Source organism: Myotis daubentonii, chromosome 3 (genome assembly GCF_963259705.1).
Source record: "Myotis daubentonii chromosome 3, mMyoDau2.1, whole genome shotgun sequence".
NCBI classification, from domain to species: Eukaryota; Metazoa; Chordata; class Mammalia; order Chiroptera; family Vespertilionidae; genus Myotis; species Myotis daubentonii.
In genome coordinates, this window is record NC_081842.1 from 132,823,025 (window position 1) to 132,839,126 (window position 16,102).

Sequence of the window (16,102 nt, forward strand, 5' to 3'; positions counted from 1 at the left end):
TATTTTTATTTAGAGAGAGGGTTGATGTCAGGGTGTCCTTTCATTATAGTCAGACAAACAGAAATGTTAATGCTTACCCCAAATTCATGTATATTGATGCATTTATAAAATTTTATAAACTATCGTCAAATAATGGCAAAATATGAAGAAACCTGCTTATTAGTTCCTGTCATAAGAAAAAAATTGCCAATAACTGTTTTAAAACTAATGCTAGACTAATAATAGGCTTTGAAGTCCAACTTCTTGCCCCATATGTCAGCCCATATAGGGAAACTTCTGTATAGGGAAGCAAGAAAGGTGTCCTACCTGGTAATTTTCCATAGTATGAGGTAAACGAAAGCTATAATCTGGGTTTTGATAGAGCTAAAAAGTGGGCATTCATGGGTAGCGGCCCTCTAATGGGTTACATTTCTTAAGCACTAAGACCTATTCTGAAATTGAAAAGATGCTTCTGGAAACTACAATTATCCTGCCCAGTGCTGCAAATTAGTAGCATCCTGAGGGCTGGGAATTGGTGAGGATGATATTATATTTAGAAAAATGTTTATTTTCCTTAATATAAACATAGACTGGACTGTTCTAAGAATATGAGCTGTTTTTGAGGTGAATGTGTATGTGTGCATGTACTATTTTGTGTGTGTTGTATACAACAGTTATTCACTGACTATCAGGCAAAACAGGAGACAAAGCTGTACCTCAAGCTTACAGAGGCTAAAGAGAGAAATGCAGCCCTAACCGGTTTGGCTCAGTGGATAGAGCGTCAGCCTGGGGACTGAAGGGTCCCAGGTTTGATTCTGGTCAAGGGCATGTACCTTGCTTGTGGGCACATCCCCAGTAGGGGGTGTGCAGGAGGCAGCTGATCGATGTTTCTATCTCTCTATCCCTCTCTCTTCCTCTCTGTAAAAATCAATAAAATATATTTTTTTAAAAAAGAGAAATGCACTTGGAAGGGTCAAGTGCACACTGGACTCTTATCTCATTCCGTAGCTACCATTCTCATTCCATAGCTACTATCTCTGGGAAACTTCCTTCTAAGGGAGTTTTGAGGCCTATTGATTGGCTGGGGGGGAGAGAGAAGACTGACCATAGGGGAAAACCCCATGTGAAGAGAATGGGGTTTTCATAAAGGAGAGTGTAAGTGGACATGGTGAAGATTGATAATAAAGAAAAGAAGACAAGATTTGGAAGACAAGTGAGGAATATCCATGTGGGAATTTCCTGTAGATGGTTTAATTTAAAGGTTATATTTTCCCCCTTGAAATTTGAGAGCAGTTATATTTAGCATTAAGTTTTTAATTGATTCTCCTACATTGTGTTCTCTTCAGTTACTTCAATCTCTTAGAGAATCAATTATAATAGCAAGCCTCTATGATTGTATTATGGGAAATTTATGAAAGAGAATGGAGGTGTGGCCTGAACCAGATCACTCATTCAAAGAGTCCAGCACAGAAATACATCAACCCAAGAATATAGTTACCCAAAAGGCTGGGTGGTGAAGGGCCCAGTAGAACCAATGAGATCAAAGGGGAGTTGGGAAACGCTAACAAGAGCATGGCTACCTTGGAAAAAGTATTGCCATAGATGACAATTCAGAAGCAGAAGTGAAATGACTATGGTTTTTCCCAACCATACACAGGGAGATGGCTTTTGGACATATATGTTGAGTGAAAAAATGAAGATGTTAATTATCAAACAATATAACTATTAATATCACATATATTCATCGTTTCTCTCTTACTGCAACATTCACTTGGATATTCTTGAATAATATATTCAGAGGTTTTGGAAATTTTCCCAGTTTAAAATTGTTTCTACAGAAAATTGTATCACTTTCATATTTGTAATGCAGAAGACATATCAACAACTTCATCCTGATATTTTGAGAATTAAATAAGATCTTGTGTTAGGTATAGATATGGCAGTTTGATTAGGCTCACTCATCACTAGCTAAGAGACTCACTTTCATACACTACCAGCCGTGGGCAAACTATGGCCCGCGGGCCGGATCCAGCCCATTTGAAATGAATAAAACTAAAAAAAAAGAGACCGTACCCTTTTATGTAATGATGTTTACTTTGAATTTATATTAGTTCACACAAACACTCCATCCATGCTTTTGTTCCGGCCCTCCGGTCCAGTTTAAGAACCCACTGTGGCCCTCGAGTCAAAAAGTTTGCCCACCCCTGGGTTAGCCTCTTGCCAGATGATATTGTTGCTATTTTAACCCCGTAATAGACTAAACCATGATATTTTTCAGTCCATACATGAAAAGAATATACTGTATTCCTTGGGCTGCTATCGGGTGGGAACTACATCCTTGAGTTCTTCCAAATTCTCTGTAGAGCCCTATTTTGTGAAGTTGCTCATCGCTGTAAGGGGTGATTGGATAAGAAGGTGAGGGATATTGAAATTGAGATATGATCATCTAAAACTAATTGATTTACATATATTTAACAAATCTTTAAATGGTGAGATAGACTTTTGAAAAGATAGATGATGGCAGGAAGGAAAGGAGAAAGGAAGGAAGAAAGAAGATAAATAGAGCAATAAGTTGATTGCTTTTTATATGGGATTTTAATGAATCAAACTGTCACTAATAATTTTAAAAACAGGGACATGGATTTTAACTCAATATTAGAAAAAAAACTTTGAAACTGTCAAAATGTTCATAATAAATTGGGTGGCCTTGAAATATAACAAGAGACCCATCCCTGAAAGTATTAGAATAGATTGTTATGACAACTCAACAGAAAATTGTCAGTAAGCATCAAATTTTAGGTAGGATGGAGTATTGCAGAAAGGAGGGATTGAGAGGTAGAGCATAGTGTTAGTATATTCCTGTAAAACCCTATAAAATGTCAAATGAAGAAAATATTTTAAAACAAAAACATCTTAAATATTAAGTAGCCACATTATTATTTATGCCATATAATGTACAATTCTGTAGTTAAGCTAAAAATAAACTTAAGGTAAACATATGATTGCCTCTTTAAAAGGCAGCTTAGACTATAGTTGATATCAATTGTTTTCCTTCATAAGAATTTCGTAGTTACTCTGTATCTTTTCAACAAGACACATTTGGTTAACAGATCACTGATGTATATTTCAAAAAATGTTTTATATACCATCAGCATATTTCAGACCTTTAATTTTTTGTTTGTATTTGGAGAAATAACAGTGTAACTTTTATATGCTGAAAACCCCAATTGAATTAATGATTCTGAAATCATATAAGCTATTGCCATATTACAATTTGAGTAAGACAAAATTCAAAGCAGTTTAGGTAACATAAAATACTGAATAATCATGAAAATTAGTGGATTGTGAAATGAATGACCACCTACCGTCACCGATGAAGCTGGCCCAAGACTCCCCAGTTTATTAAAGAAGGCATAAAGTATATGAGAGTGAAAGAATTTACAATGCCTGAAGCTCAAAATACACCCACTCAATTGTTTTCTTGATGTTGTTTGCAAACATTACAACAGAACGTTATCTATTTTACTGGTCATTTGAGTTTTTACATTAAATAGATCCCAACATTTCTTCATGCCCAGCTTTGCCCTTTCATTGTTTAAGTGATGCAGCTATAATTTAGACTAACTCATAATCTGGAGCTCCTGCATATTTAAATCTTATCACTGGTGTCCTTAGGTTTCCAGACAGTTGGCTAAATTAATTCTACTCACCTCATTCTCCACCGCCCCAGCTGAATCAGAGTGGTATCCATGGAGAAGAATCTCCTGCACCATACTGTGCCCGTTTTCCAAGTTGTACTAAACTAAAAAGCAACTAGTTACACATTATGCTTCGGTGGATTCCAGACAATATGAAAGTATTCTGAAACTATGTGTCCAGAATCTAGGGCATCACGTAAACATGATAAATATTGAATGAGAAAAAAAAACCCAGCTCCTCAATGCATCACAACTACATTATCAGAGGTGCATTATCTCAGTAAGATTGCTTTCAGCTATGAACAACAAAATGGTCATCCAAAAGTATTGACCAATATATGCATTTAATTACCTCATGTAAAAGGAACCATGGGATAGGTAGAAAGAGGTCATATGCGATGGCTCAACATGATGGGGGGCTGGATGAGTTTCTCTCCTATTTTCTTCCTCTAATGCTACAAAACATCCTCAGGAGCTGCTAGCATCAATGAATGAGAGGAAACAAGTGTGAGAGTGGTGAAAGGGGATTTCCTTCTTGCTTGTTTCCCTTTTAAGAGGAAGGAAGCCCAAGCTGGTATCTTCTTATATATCATCAGCCAGACTGGGTCCATGACCACCCATAGTGCACAAGAGACTGGGAAACACCTACCATTTTCAATCATTGGAGGTGGCACCACCAGTTAGAAAGACAGAAAAGAAGAATGACAGATGTGGTGCCACCAACAGTGTCCACACAACATATTACCCTGCTTCTATTGTAAGGGTTAAAGCCTTAAATTAACCTAGGAAATGACAATGGTAAGTAAAGTATGCATTGTCATTTTACTTTTGCAGACATAGATGAGGAAAAAGGTGATGTGATGTTTTTTATTAATGTAGTGGACTACGTGGTCCAGGAAATGGGACCATTTATCAGAGTTTTTATAGCTTCTTATATCTAAATTTAAAGATGTCAGAGAGAAACCCTTTTAGGGAATAATCTTTAAACTGAGTTAATTGATCACCAAGAGCACTATAAAAATTAGACATGAAATTTAAACCCCAGAAGAAACGCTATTTAGGAAAATATAACCAAATTAACCTGTATAAGAAATAATAGGTACATGGTCACATACCAAGGCGTGAAGACACTAGAGTATAACTGAAAAATCTTCTGAGAGATAGGAGGGAGCATATAGAACATGGGGGGCTATGGGAGATCAATCATAGACATGGCTCATTTCAGCCTCAGGTCTAGAAAAGAAGCAGGTGCAAATTTCAACTGATAGGCAAACTAGATTGCACTCGATATGCAGTGATTCATTTTATTGCTGGTAGAGAAACAATTACCCAATACTGCCACAAAGAGCAGCAGCCCATCTGATCATCTTCCTATCAGCATAGACAGATGCGGATCCCATGAGCCAATCCCCATTATTCCTGCCCCTTGGTTTTCATTCTCTATATGACCCTCCTGGAGTGTGGGTGGGACCCATGACTAGCTGCTAGTCAACAGAAAATGGCAAACGTGCAGGGATCAAGTTAATCAAGTGAAAGATTATCCAGGGAGGCCCTGACTTAATCAGGTAAAAGCCATAGGGGTTCTCCCTGAAGTGAGAGACTCCCCTGTGGGCTTCGTAAAGTAGTGGCCATGATGATGCAGAAGCTCTACTGCGTAGGACTATGGGAGGCCTCTAGGAACTGTGGGCAACCTCCAGGCAATAGCAGGCAAAGAGCCTGGCTCTCCATCATACAGCCACAAGGAAATGAATTGTGACAACAACCCGAATGGGCATGAAGGGAATTCTTCCCCTATTAGGCCTCCGGATGAAAACACAGCCCAGCCAATGCCTTGAGTACAACTTTTTAAGATCCTGGGCAGAGAACCAGCCAATCTATGCCCAGACTCCTGACCTATAAAAACTATGAGTTTTTTTAAAAAATATATATTTTATTGATTTTTTACAGAGACAAAGGGAGAGGGAATAGAGAGTTAGAAACTTCGATGAGAGGGAAAAATCGATCGGCTGCCTCCTGCACACCCCCTGCTGGGGATGTGCCCGCAACCAAGGTACATGCCCTTGACCAGAATAGAACCTGGGTCCCTTCAGTCCACAGGCTGACTCTCTATCCACTGAGCCAAACTGGTTAGGGCACTATGAGGTTTTTTAAGTGATATTTTATGCTACTAAATTTGTATAACTTGTCATGCAGCAATGGAAAACTAACACATTCTGTTTATTCTTCTTTTTCTACTACTAACATCCTATTTTCTAACTGCAAGTCTTTTAGTTACTGGCAATGTTTCCTGCCCCCTCCAAAAACAAACAAACAAACAAGAAGTTGTTTTAATCATTAAAATAAAGCTGGAAAGCATATAGATGTGGAGGATAACAGAGCGAAAGAAGCCTCAGTTATAATATTAGCTAGCATCTATTGAGCATTTACTATATGCTATAAGAAGTTCACCGTTATTTTATTTTTACATACATATTTGAACTCATGAAAATAAGGTCAGTACTACTAGCTTCATTTTACAAATAAGTATTTTTATAGGAACTGAGGTAAAAAGAGTTTGAGAAATTTATCTAAGTTTACTCAACTTGTAAATCAGAAAGTTAATTTGTTTGAGTTTAGATATTATGGTCCAGAGCCTGTATTCTTAGTCACTAGGATTTATTCCTTCTCAGTAGGAATAGATTGTCATGCTTTAGCCACAGATAATAAGGTAAAGGTGCCAGTCAATAAATGTGTACTTGTATGTGAATCATCCTATACTAATAAAAGAGAAAAATGGTAATTGGCGTACGACCGATACCTTTTTCATTGGCTAATCAGTGAGATATGCAAATTAACTGTCAGCCAAGATGGCGGCTGGCAGCCAGGCAGCTGAGAATAGGAGGCTTGGTTGCCCTAGCGATGGAGAAAGTCAAGGATCCCTGCAGCTGCGGGGCTCTGAGCTCCTGAAGCAACAACTCCAAAAGATACAATGTTTCAATTATAGAAGCTAAAAGATGGCGGTTAATTTGCATACTCAGGCTCCAAGCAGAGTGAAGCCAAACAGCCCTGAAGCAGCAGGGCAGAGAGGCCTCAGGGCCTGGGATCAGCGGAGCCCAGAGGCCTCCCAGCCCCGGTGATCAGCGGAGTCGAGAGGCCTCCCGGCCCCGGTGATCAGCGGATCCGAGAGGCCTCCCGGCCCCGGTGATCAGCGGATCTGAGAGGACTCCCGGCCCCGGCGATCAGCGGAGACGGAGGCCCCGGTGATCAGCGGATCCGAGAGGCCTCCCGGCCCCAATGATCAGCCGAGAGGCCTCCCAGCCCCGGTGATCAGCGGAGTCCAGAGGCCTCCTGGCCCGGTGATCAGCCGAGAGGCCTCCCAGCCCCGGTGATCAGCCGAGAGGCCTCCCAGCCCCGGTGATCAGCGGAGTCCAGAGGCCTCCCGGCCCGTGATCAGCGGAGCCGAGAGGCCTCCGGGCCAGGGATCAGGGGATCCGAGAGGCGTCCTGGCCCTGGGATCAGCGAGCAGCGAGGCGTCCCAGCACCGAGATCAGTGTGACAGGGTGCGGAGCCCCAACCCTCTGATCGGCCCTGCTCTGTGCATGACAGGAGTGGCGCTGCAACCTCCCTATGGACCCTGCCTTGAGTGTGACAGGGGGTGGTGCCCCAACCCCCCAATCGGCCCTACCCTGAGCATGACTGAGGGTGTCATGGCAACCTCCCAATCCGCCCTGCTCTGTGCATGACAGGGGGCGGGTCCCCAACTCCCCAATGGGCCCTGCTCTGAGCCCGACCAGGGGTTACACCTAGGATTAGGCCTGCCTTCTGCCACCCGGGAGCAGGCCTAAACCAGCAGGTCCTTATCTCCTGATGGGTCCCAGACTGTGAGAGGGCACAGGCCAGGCTGAGGGACCTCCTCTCCCAACCCCGAGTGCACAAATTTTTGTGCACCAGGCCTCTAGTTGATAAATAACTTTCAGGGATCTTCCGCCATCGGGATTCTGCTCTGATGGGCCATTCTGTGGCTAGCTTAGTTAGCTTTCCCCTCCGCGGCATCTTATCTTCACCCCACATCCATCCAGCTCTCCTAGACATGCAAGAGGAACAAACTTCAAAATATCAAATTTTAAGAACTAAATGCAAAATGCACAAACTGAAGTCTTCAGGTCCATCTAAGGCCAACCAGGAAGGTAGGTATCATGCTACAGAGGAAAGAGAACTGGATAGGGATGCAGACGAACTAGCTGTGTGCTGGTATATAAGCCATCTATTCACTCTGGATTTCTGCTTTATAATCTGTAAAATGAGGTTAATAATATCATATCATAAAGTTGTGGTGAGCACCAGATGAAAAAAGAAAGGTATAGGACGATTAAGAGATTTATAAACTGAAAAATTCTACAAAAATAGATGTGGTTAGCCTATTGTCATGGGAGTGGGCACAGACATTATTTTCTCTGTATTGTGCAAAATAATTCTGAAGGGATAAAGTTGGAGAACTCAGGAAAACTGTTTAACATAAGGACTTTATATTTAAAATTTCCTGAGAAACAAACAATACTATTGTCCAACCCAGATGAGTAACGTTTTATTCTGGAAACAGCACAGACACAATATTGAAATATTAGATATTTGGGGCTGGTTCCTTGGGACAACTCTGCCATTCGTTTTACAGTTAGGTCTCAGGATATGTTTAAATGATGAAAAGTAAATATATATTTTTGGTGATTGGAACTACCCTTCTGTTTTCTGCGATTGTATGTGCCGATCTATTTAACCCTTAGGAAGGGGTATGAAATAAAGGGACCCTGGGTGTATGATGATAGTCTTTCCTAAAAGGCAACATTTATTTTCAAGTGTTTAGATTGCTGAGACAGGATTTCTCTCCAACGTACAATTCATCATCCTCCTTACTCACTGTAAAATCAATCTGTTCTGTTTGTATGACATAAACAACAAGTCATTTCTCAGGAATGAGGCAGACCATATGTGAAGGTGTTTTGGAAAAGCACAATAGGGAATACGCCAATCAAAGTAGCATCTGCATTTTATTTCAGCGTCAAATCACATGTGTGTTATAAAAAGAAAAGTGTATCATTTTATTAAAGAACGACTTTCCTGTTGTGATGTTTATGGTTAACTCATACTTTCCTTAAGCAACAAATTCAGGTCGGTCTCATAAATCATTGTCTGAGAACACACAAAGATCTCACTCTGTGTGGCCAGCAACATGTGTGTTTTGCAAACATTTTGGCATCTGCCCACTCCCCACCCCCATGGCAGGAGAAAACACATTAATCCATTATTTGCATTTTCTCAAAAATCAGCACTTTCTAATCATATATTGATAAATACCAAAACAGCTTACAATTGAGACACAAACAGGAAACCATAAAACACTAGCTGAGTTCTAGGGAGCATTTATTTTTTATAATTGGGACTGGATTGAGATGGAAAGGAGGTGGGTTCTATGGTTATTTCCATTACTTGTATGACCTAAGGCAAGTCACTTAACTTCTGTAGGTCTCAGTTTTATATGTGTGTAAACCGACAAGGCTGAACTAAATAATCCCCAAGATGCCTTCTTGCTCCAAAAGTGTGTGATTCTCTGGTCGCTTACCCACCCAGTTGTATTTGAATGGTAATGGAAACATTTTAAGATTGTCTTGTTACTGAACCTTCTCCCCAGTTGGGAGTTAGGTACCTCTGAAAAGTATGTTAACTTCTTTAAACCACTGGAGTGATATCTACAGTACGAAGCATTCATTAGCACTACTTCCAGAGGAATTTTGCACATAATCTGACTTACTTCTTTAAAGAAGCCACTGTGCAAACATTAAGGTACTGCATTAGGAAACAGAGAACCAATTCACTCCACAGGCATGGAGGTCCTATAGTTCTGTTGACCCAAGCAAATGAGTTGTTATTTATGTAAATAACTGAATGGACATTGTAAAATTTCTCGCTAAATTTCTTCCCCTCATAGGAAAATAAATTTTAAAAATGTCCCTGTGGACAGTATCTTTTTTTTACTTAAAATGCATGTTCTCATGTAGGCATATAATTTTATCCATATAGACCCATCATTAATGCGAATTTGAGTAGTCTCTCTGATGCAGCTTTTATTGGTTTTCCTTTGTATAGAATAGAATACGTGTCACCTGCAAAGCATCATGAGACTTCTACATATATTTGTTTTAAACAGGCAATAAATGAAAAATATCAACAAGAGGAGATAGGGGGAGTAGGGGTGGTAAAAAGAAAGGGTGGCCAAGGCCACAAGGAATATCAACCTAAATCATTCCAGGTTGACTGTGGAGAGAAGAAAGAATTTCTATTGCCAAGTAACAAAATATAAAATCCTGGGATAGGGCTTGGGCAGCCTGGTTTAGTTCATGCCCAGCCCTGAACCAATCATAGTGGTCATAGAAACTTAATATACATCACAGCCCAACCCCTTGGGATATGTGTTGTGGGTAGGGTGCTCTGTTATCAGAAAAGGGAGTGAGTGGAAGAATTCTTGGGGGAGAAACATGCTCACCAGGTAGAAACAACCCCAGTACAAAAACTAGTCCAAGACATCTAAAGTTAAGTTTTACGCCATTGGTCTTTTACCCAGATCTTAATTCTGAAAATGTCAACATTCTTATTTTGCCCCTCACTTTTTAATACATTAATTTAATAAATATTTATTAAGCGCTTGCAATTTATTAATCATTGTAGATAGGCCAGAAAGGACATGACTGACTTAATCTCTGTTCCTGTAAAATGTACAGTTAAACTTAAAGTCTGATGGGGAGAGCAGGATGCTGAACACCCAAAATTCATATGTTGAGTTGCACACACAAAAAATATGTGGGTATCATGGGAGCTTAAGACAGATGGAAATAAAGCGTCTACTACAAAAGTATTGAGGTACACACTTTTGATAGCTTGTGTTATCTAAAATGTTAGCAAAAGATAGTCATCCTATATCGCCATTAAATATATCTAAAAAAAAATTAAACATCCTTTGGCCCAGAAAAGATGGCTATGATTCCAACTCCACCAGGAACAGCCAAGAGGACCCTTGCCTATGATCACCAGACACTGCTGGCAGCAGGCCCACCCACATAAACTGTTCTGGAACAGTGTTCTCATTTACACACTCCGAGGCAACTCAGTTGGGTACCTTTCTTTTTTATTGAATTTATTGGGGTGACATAGGTTAATTAAAGGATATAGATTTCAGGTACACAAGTCTATAAGTCATCATCCATATATTATATTGTATGTTCACCACCCAAGTCAAGTCTCCTTCCATCACCATTTGACCCTCCTTTACCCTCTTCTACCTCCCCCCGACCCTTCCCCTTGGTAATCATCATACAGTTGTCTGTGTCTAAGAGTTTGTGTTATTGTGTTTTTTTGTTGTTGTTTGTTTTTTTTGTATTTTGTTTTTGTTTTGTTTTTTTTGCTTAATCCCTTCACCTTTGTGAAATATAATGAACAAAATAAAATAACAAACAAAATAGAAACAGACTCATAGATACATAGAACAGACTGACAGCTATCAGAGGAGGGGGTTAGGGGGACTGGGTGAAAAAGGTAAAGGGATTAAGTTGGCTATCTTTTTTGTTGAGAAAATGTAACAGTCTTAAAATTATATTTTGGAAGTATTTTTTTCATTATTATTTGTAGCTACAAATGAGATAAACTTACATTTGACTAGCTAAAGGACCTACACCTAAAAAAAAAAAAAATCTATGACTTACTGAATCTTTAGCAGCTTACCAAATTTACCCAAATCAGCAAGTTCAATTCAGACATGGATGGGAGGAGGGTGAAGGGAGGAAATGGACCATATAAGAGAGAGAGAAAGAAAACGCATGCTTTTAAGTTTGCTGCATTGGAGCACATACTTCCCACACAACATTCTATCTATATCTTTGAAGCTGGTAGTACAGTATTCTGTGTGAAAACTATTTTATGGGGATTTGGACAGGATTCCAGTAAGGGATGCCCCAATAAATAATTTACCGGCTCTAATAAAACATCAAGGAAATTGTTCAGATTGTATGTCAGACCATTTAAAACTTGAGTTTATAAAGGTCTCAGTAGCCCCCGTATCCTCAAATCTGGTTTAAAAAAATGTATATAGAGGTTAATTATCCCATATTATTTTTTTAATGGTAGCAATCTCAAGAGAAGTAAGAGATTGGAAATAAATAAATAGGTATGACAGCCCAGGGAGTTGAGAAAGAGATGGAAGCTAACTGGTCACTCATTCATACTTTATTCATTCCATATTATGTACTGATTGCCTATTATAAACCAGCATTCTATACCTAGGGCACAGAGACCCAGGTTTAAGCAGACAAGACAGGTTCCTGCCTACCTTCAGCTTTTATTTAGTGAGAGTAAACAGAAATAAGCAAATAAATAAAATAAATATAAAATGTTAATTTAAATTGCGATGAGTACTTTAAAAGAAATAAACAAGGAGATGAGAAAGTAAACAACCAGAAGAGGGGTGGGTACTACTCCATGCAGCATAGATAGAAAAGGACTCACTGGGGAGGAAAAATGATGCTGAGATCTGCAATATGTGCAGCTAACCACACCACTGAGAACTGAGAGAACATCCAGAAAAAGGAGGCATCAAATGTGAAGGCCTTTATGTAATAAAGAGCTTAATGTGTTTGAAGAACAGAGGGGCAGTGGTAGAAAGTGAGAAATCATTTTAGAGTGACCTATGCCCTCTAATTTAACCTTGGAAAATACATTTCCCTCGAAATGTATTATTATTAATGTTATTAAAAGGGGTTGCCTTTGTTAAAAATCTACATCTTCCAATCACTACACAGGCTACTTTAAATACATTATCTCTCAGCTTTCATAAAAACCATTCAATCCACAATACAGGCATTATTATTCCAGTTTGATAAGGGACAAAACAGTGTCAGAAAATTTAAGCAAATTGTTCAAGGTTACAGAGCAGTGGCAAAATGAATTCATACTTAGGTCTATCTACGAATCTGACAGTCTTTCATTTCTTTTAGCTTATTTGAGAAATATTTGTTGAACACTATGCTATAAGCTATGCATAGAGAAATGAATGAAGCAAAATTCAGTAGGTAATGTTTCAATATATTGAAACCCCTCAATATATTTCTTCCAAATATGCTTATTTGCAATGTCACCTTCCTACTCTGGCATCAAGATGTAGAGTCTATCCCTCCTCTTTCTGACCCTGTGACTTGTTTTGACTAACAGGATACGGTGTAAGTCACTGTGTAACTTTGAAGGCTTGGCTTTAAGATATCTGCAGTTTCCACCTTCTGGGTTTGCAAAATGCCACTTGGAATCCAGGCTCCATGCTGTGAGGAAGCCCAAGCATCAGTGGAGAGAGACCCAGGTGGAAAAGTGAGGATCTCAGTTGACAGCAAGCCCAAGGCCCCAGATATATGGTCCCAATTAAAGACCCCAGCTAACCGAGCCACCTTAGCTGAAGCCTCCAGCATGGTGGAGCATGAATCTTCCATGATGTATCCTGCCTGAATTCCCAATCCACAGAATTGTGAGCAAATAAGATGGCTGTTTCAAGCCACCAAGCCTTCAGTGACTGATCATGCAGCAACAGAAAACCGAAGCACATAAGGAACCTGACCTGGTGAAGGAGACAAGCATATTTATATTTTAAGCATAATGTGAGTGTCAGGAGAAGACAGAGAAACATCTAATTCTGTGCAGAGCAAGTGTGAGCAAACTTTTTGGTAAAGAGCTAGACAGTAGACATTCTAGGCTTTGTGGTCCACATTGTCATTGCCTTAACTATTCCATTCTGCCATTGTGGGGAAAGAGAGCCAAAGACAATACACAACCAAGTGAGTGTGTCTGAGTTCCAGTTAAACTCTTATTTACTAAAACAGATGGGGGACAGAATTTGTCCTTGGAGCTGTACTTGCAGTCCCTAGTCTTGACTTTGAGAATGGGGAAAAGTTTACTAAGAGTAACACCTCAGAGTTGCACCTTAAAGGATCTATCAGAAACGGAATCTCTGATATCCTTGTAAACTCTTAATCTTTTAAATCTATGTGTAAAATAATAATGATAGTGTGAAATTGCATACACTAGGTCATCCCAACCAATGCAGACCAACAGAGACCTGTGTCATCAGAGATAACATAGAGAAGCAACAGGGACAAATGGAGGAACTAGGAACCTAAGATCTTAATTGAGCTGCTTCGACAGTCTAGGCAAACTTCAAACAGGAGTCAGGAACTTAACACATGACTGAACAGAAGCTCCATCTCTCTCATCTGCACACCATAGTCAGTAGCTTGCATCTGCTCTTACTGTTATTTTACTGAATGAAATTTAATGTGTGTGTACTTGTCATCTTCCCCCTAGAAACTATTACAAACCAAGATTTCTTAAGAACAGAGAGATTATCTTTTTCTTACTTGAAAATTGCATTAATTGTATATGCTTTCAGTTTTAGAAGAGACATGCATATTTCTTGTCCTCTAGGCTCTTGGCTCTCCTTCCTGCCTGATATTCCTTAAGCACAGGCCTGCATCTCTTGACCCCAGGAACAACTCACTGTTTAGCCTGAAGACCACACTTCAGCTGCTAGAGGAAAGCTTTGGTTAAAATATTTAGACTTTTGAATTTAAGTGAAAACCAGTAGGACTTATAAAAAATGTGACTGGATAAACAAAACTTGAGCTGATACCAGGTCCTCTCAATAGTGGTTCCAGGATGGAAGCGTAAGAGAAAACTCCTTAGGAAGCAAGTCTACTTTATTTATTTATAAGGCAGACAAAAGTCCAATGGAAAAACCATTCAGGGCATGAGTCTTGAGGTGGGCAGTAGTTTGGAACAGAATATTTTAACTAGCTACTCCATATTCTCCTTTCCTCCACACATCCCTCACCGATGTTCCTTCCCCAACCACTGATGATTACCACCATTGTAAAATCCTGTAATCTTTACTTCTGAAAAGCTCCATTGCTCAGTCTTTCACATATATTTCCATATTTGTTATATGCATGCTTTCATAGACAGATATACCTGTATATACACCTCTAGGTAAAGAGAGCAATAACTAGTATTTGCTTAGATACACAAGTGAAATCATGTTTACAGCATGTGACAACCGTAGCCATGCTTTTCAATTCCATCTCCAGATACTGTCCACATAAAACTGTCGCCATTTCTCCACTGTAGTCTTCTCTCCAAGATTTGGCTCAAACTTTTTCTGAGAACTTTCCACTATTCTTAAACAATTTGTTGATCATTTTTTCCATGTGTATATGTGACAATATGTGCAATTAAAAAGTAAGATTATCACATCATATTATTGTTTTTAAACATCCATATACTTCATTGGACTATGAACTTTCCCAAGTCACAAATTGTATAGCCTGTAATAGGCATGCAATCAATATTTGTTGGATAAAGGAATACTGAAAGAAAGAATGAGTAAAGATTAATTGAATTAAAAAAAATGTAAATTTAAAATAGAAAGATGCAGTTACATATCAAACTGAAAATCTTTGTTTGTGCAGTTCCTCTAAGTAAGATATATCCTGTGAATTACCTTCAATTTCTCCCGTTCTCCAAGCAGAATTGTCAGTTAGGCTTTCTCCCTTATCAGTGAAATTAAAGAAATGGGAAAGAATGAAGTTTTTTAGGAGATTCAAAGTTTATATTCAGTGATACCTTCTGCAGAATGACTTATAGAATCACTGACCATACAGAAACATAATTAGCCATAGTTTTTTGCATTGAAATTATTGCTTTACAATCCAGATTGTCTCACTGAATTCTCACATCTGTGATGGCAGACTGTGTCACACACATGCTTGTCTTATCTCACATGAAACAACTTCTATAAATGTTGTTAGAACTAAAAAAGAATGGGGCCATCGTATTGGTATTAAGGCAAGAATATTGGTTGCAAATAAAGGAATTTCAGCTTGAACTAGTTTTCAGTAAAAAGGAATTTGAAGGAAGGTTTGAACTACCAACCAATGGAGAAGGCAGGAAGGCAGCTGGATTTCAGGAACATAGGAGCCAGAGAATTGAAGGCCACCAGGACTCCTTGGCAACCTCTGCTCTCTGCTTTAACAGGCCTCTTCATTCTAGCACTGCCACCCAAGTTCCTCAATTCCACCGCCTGTGACTCTCAAAAACATAAATTTAAGCCCGAGACTATACAATGTCTGTGGAGCTAATTTACTGGACCTCGAGAGAACTGTGTGGCCCAGGCTGATGGGTCCAGAAAACACATTATCCCATGGGAGAAACAGCCCTGCAGTTCTACGAGGGGTTCCTGGGAGTCCTGCTGTGGTAGGAACAGAGAAAGGGAGCAGCTAACCTAACCGAGCTTTTCTTCCGCTTCCACCAAAACAGTTCAACTTTCAACTGTTTATATGTTGAGAGCTCCTATAAGATTTTATTAC

At 39.4% G+C, this 16,102-nt stretch overlaps 1 pseudogene; it reads right to left on the reverse strand.

Moving 5' to 3' along the window:
• The window catches only part of LOC132229710 (Y-box-binding protein 1-like), a 163,437-nt pseudogene extending 150,260 nt beyond the window's left edge, over positions 1–13,177 (reverse strand).
• Between the last annotated feature and the right edge of the window lie 2,925 nt (positions 13,178–16,102).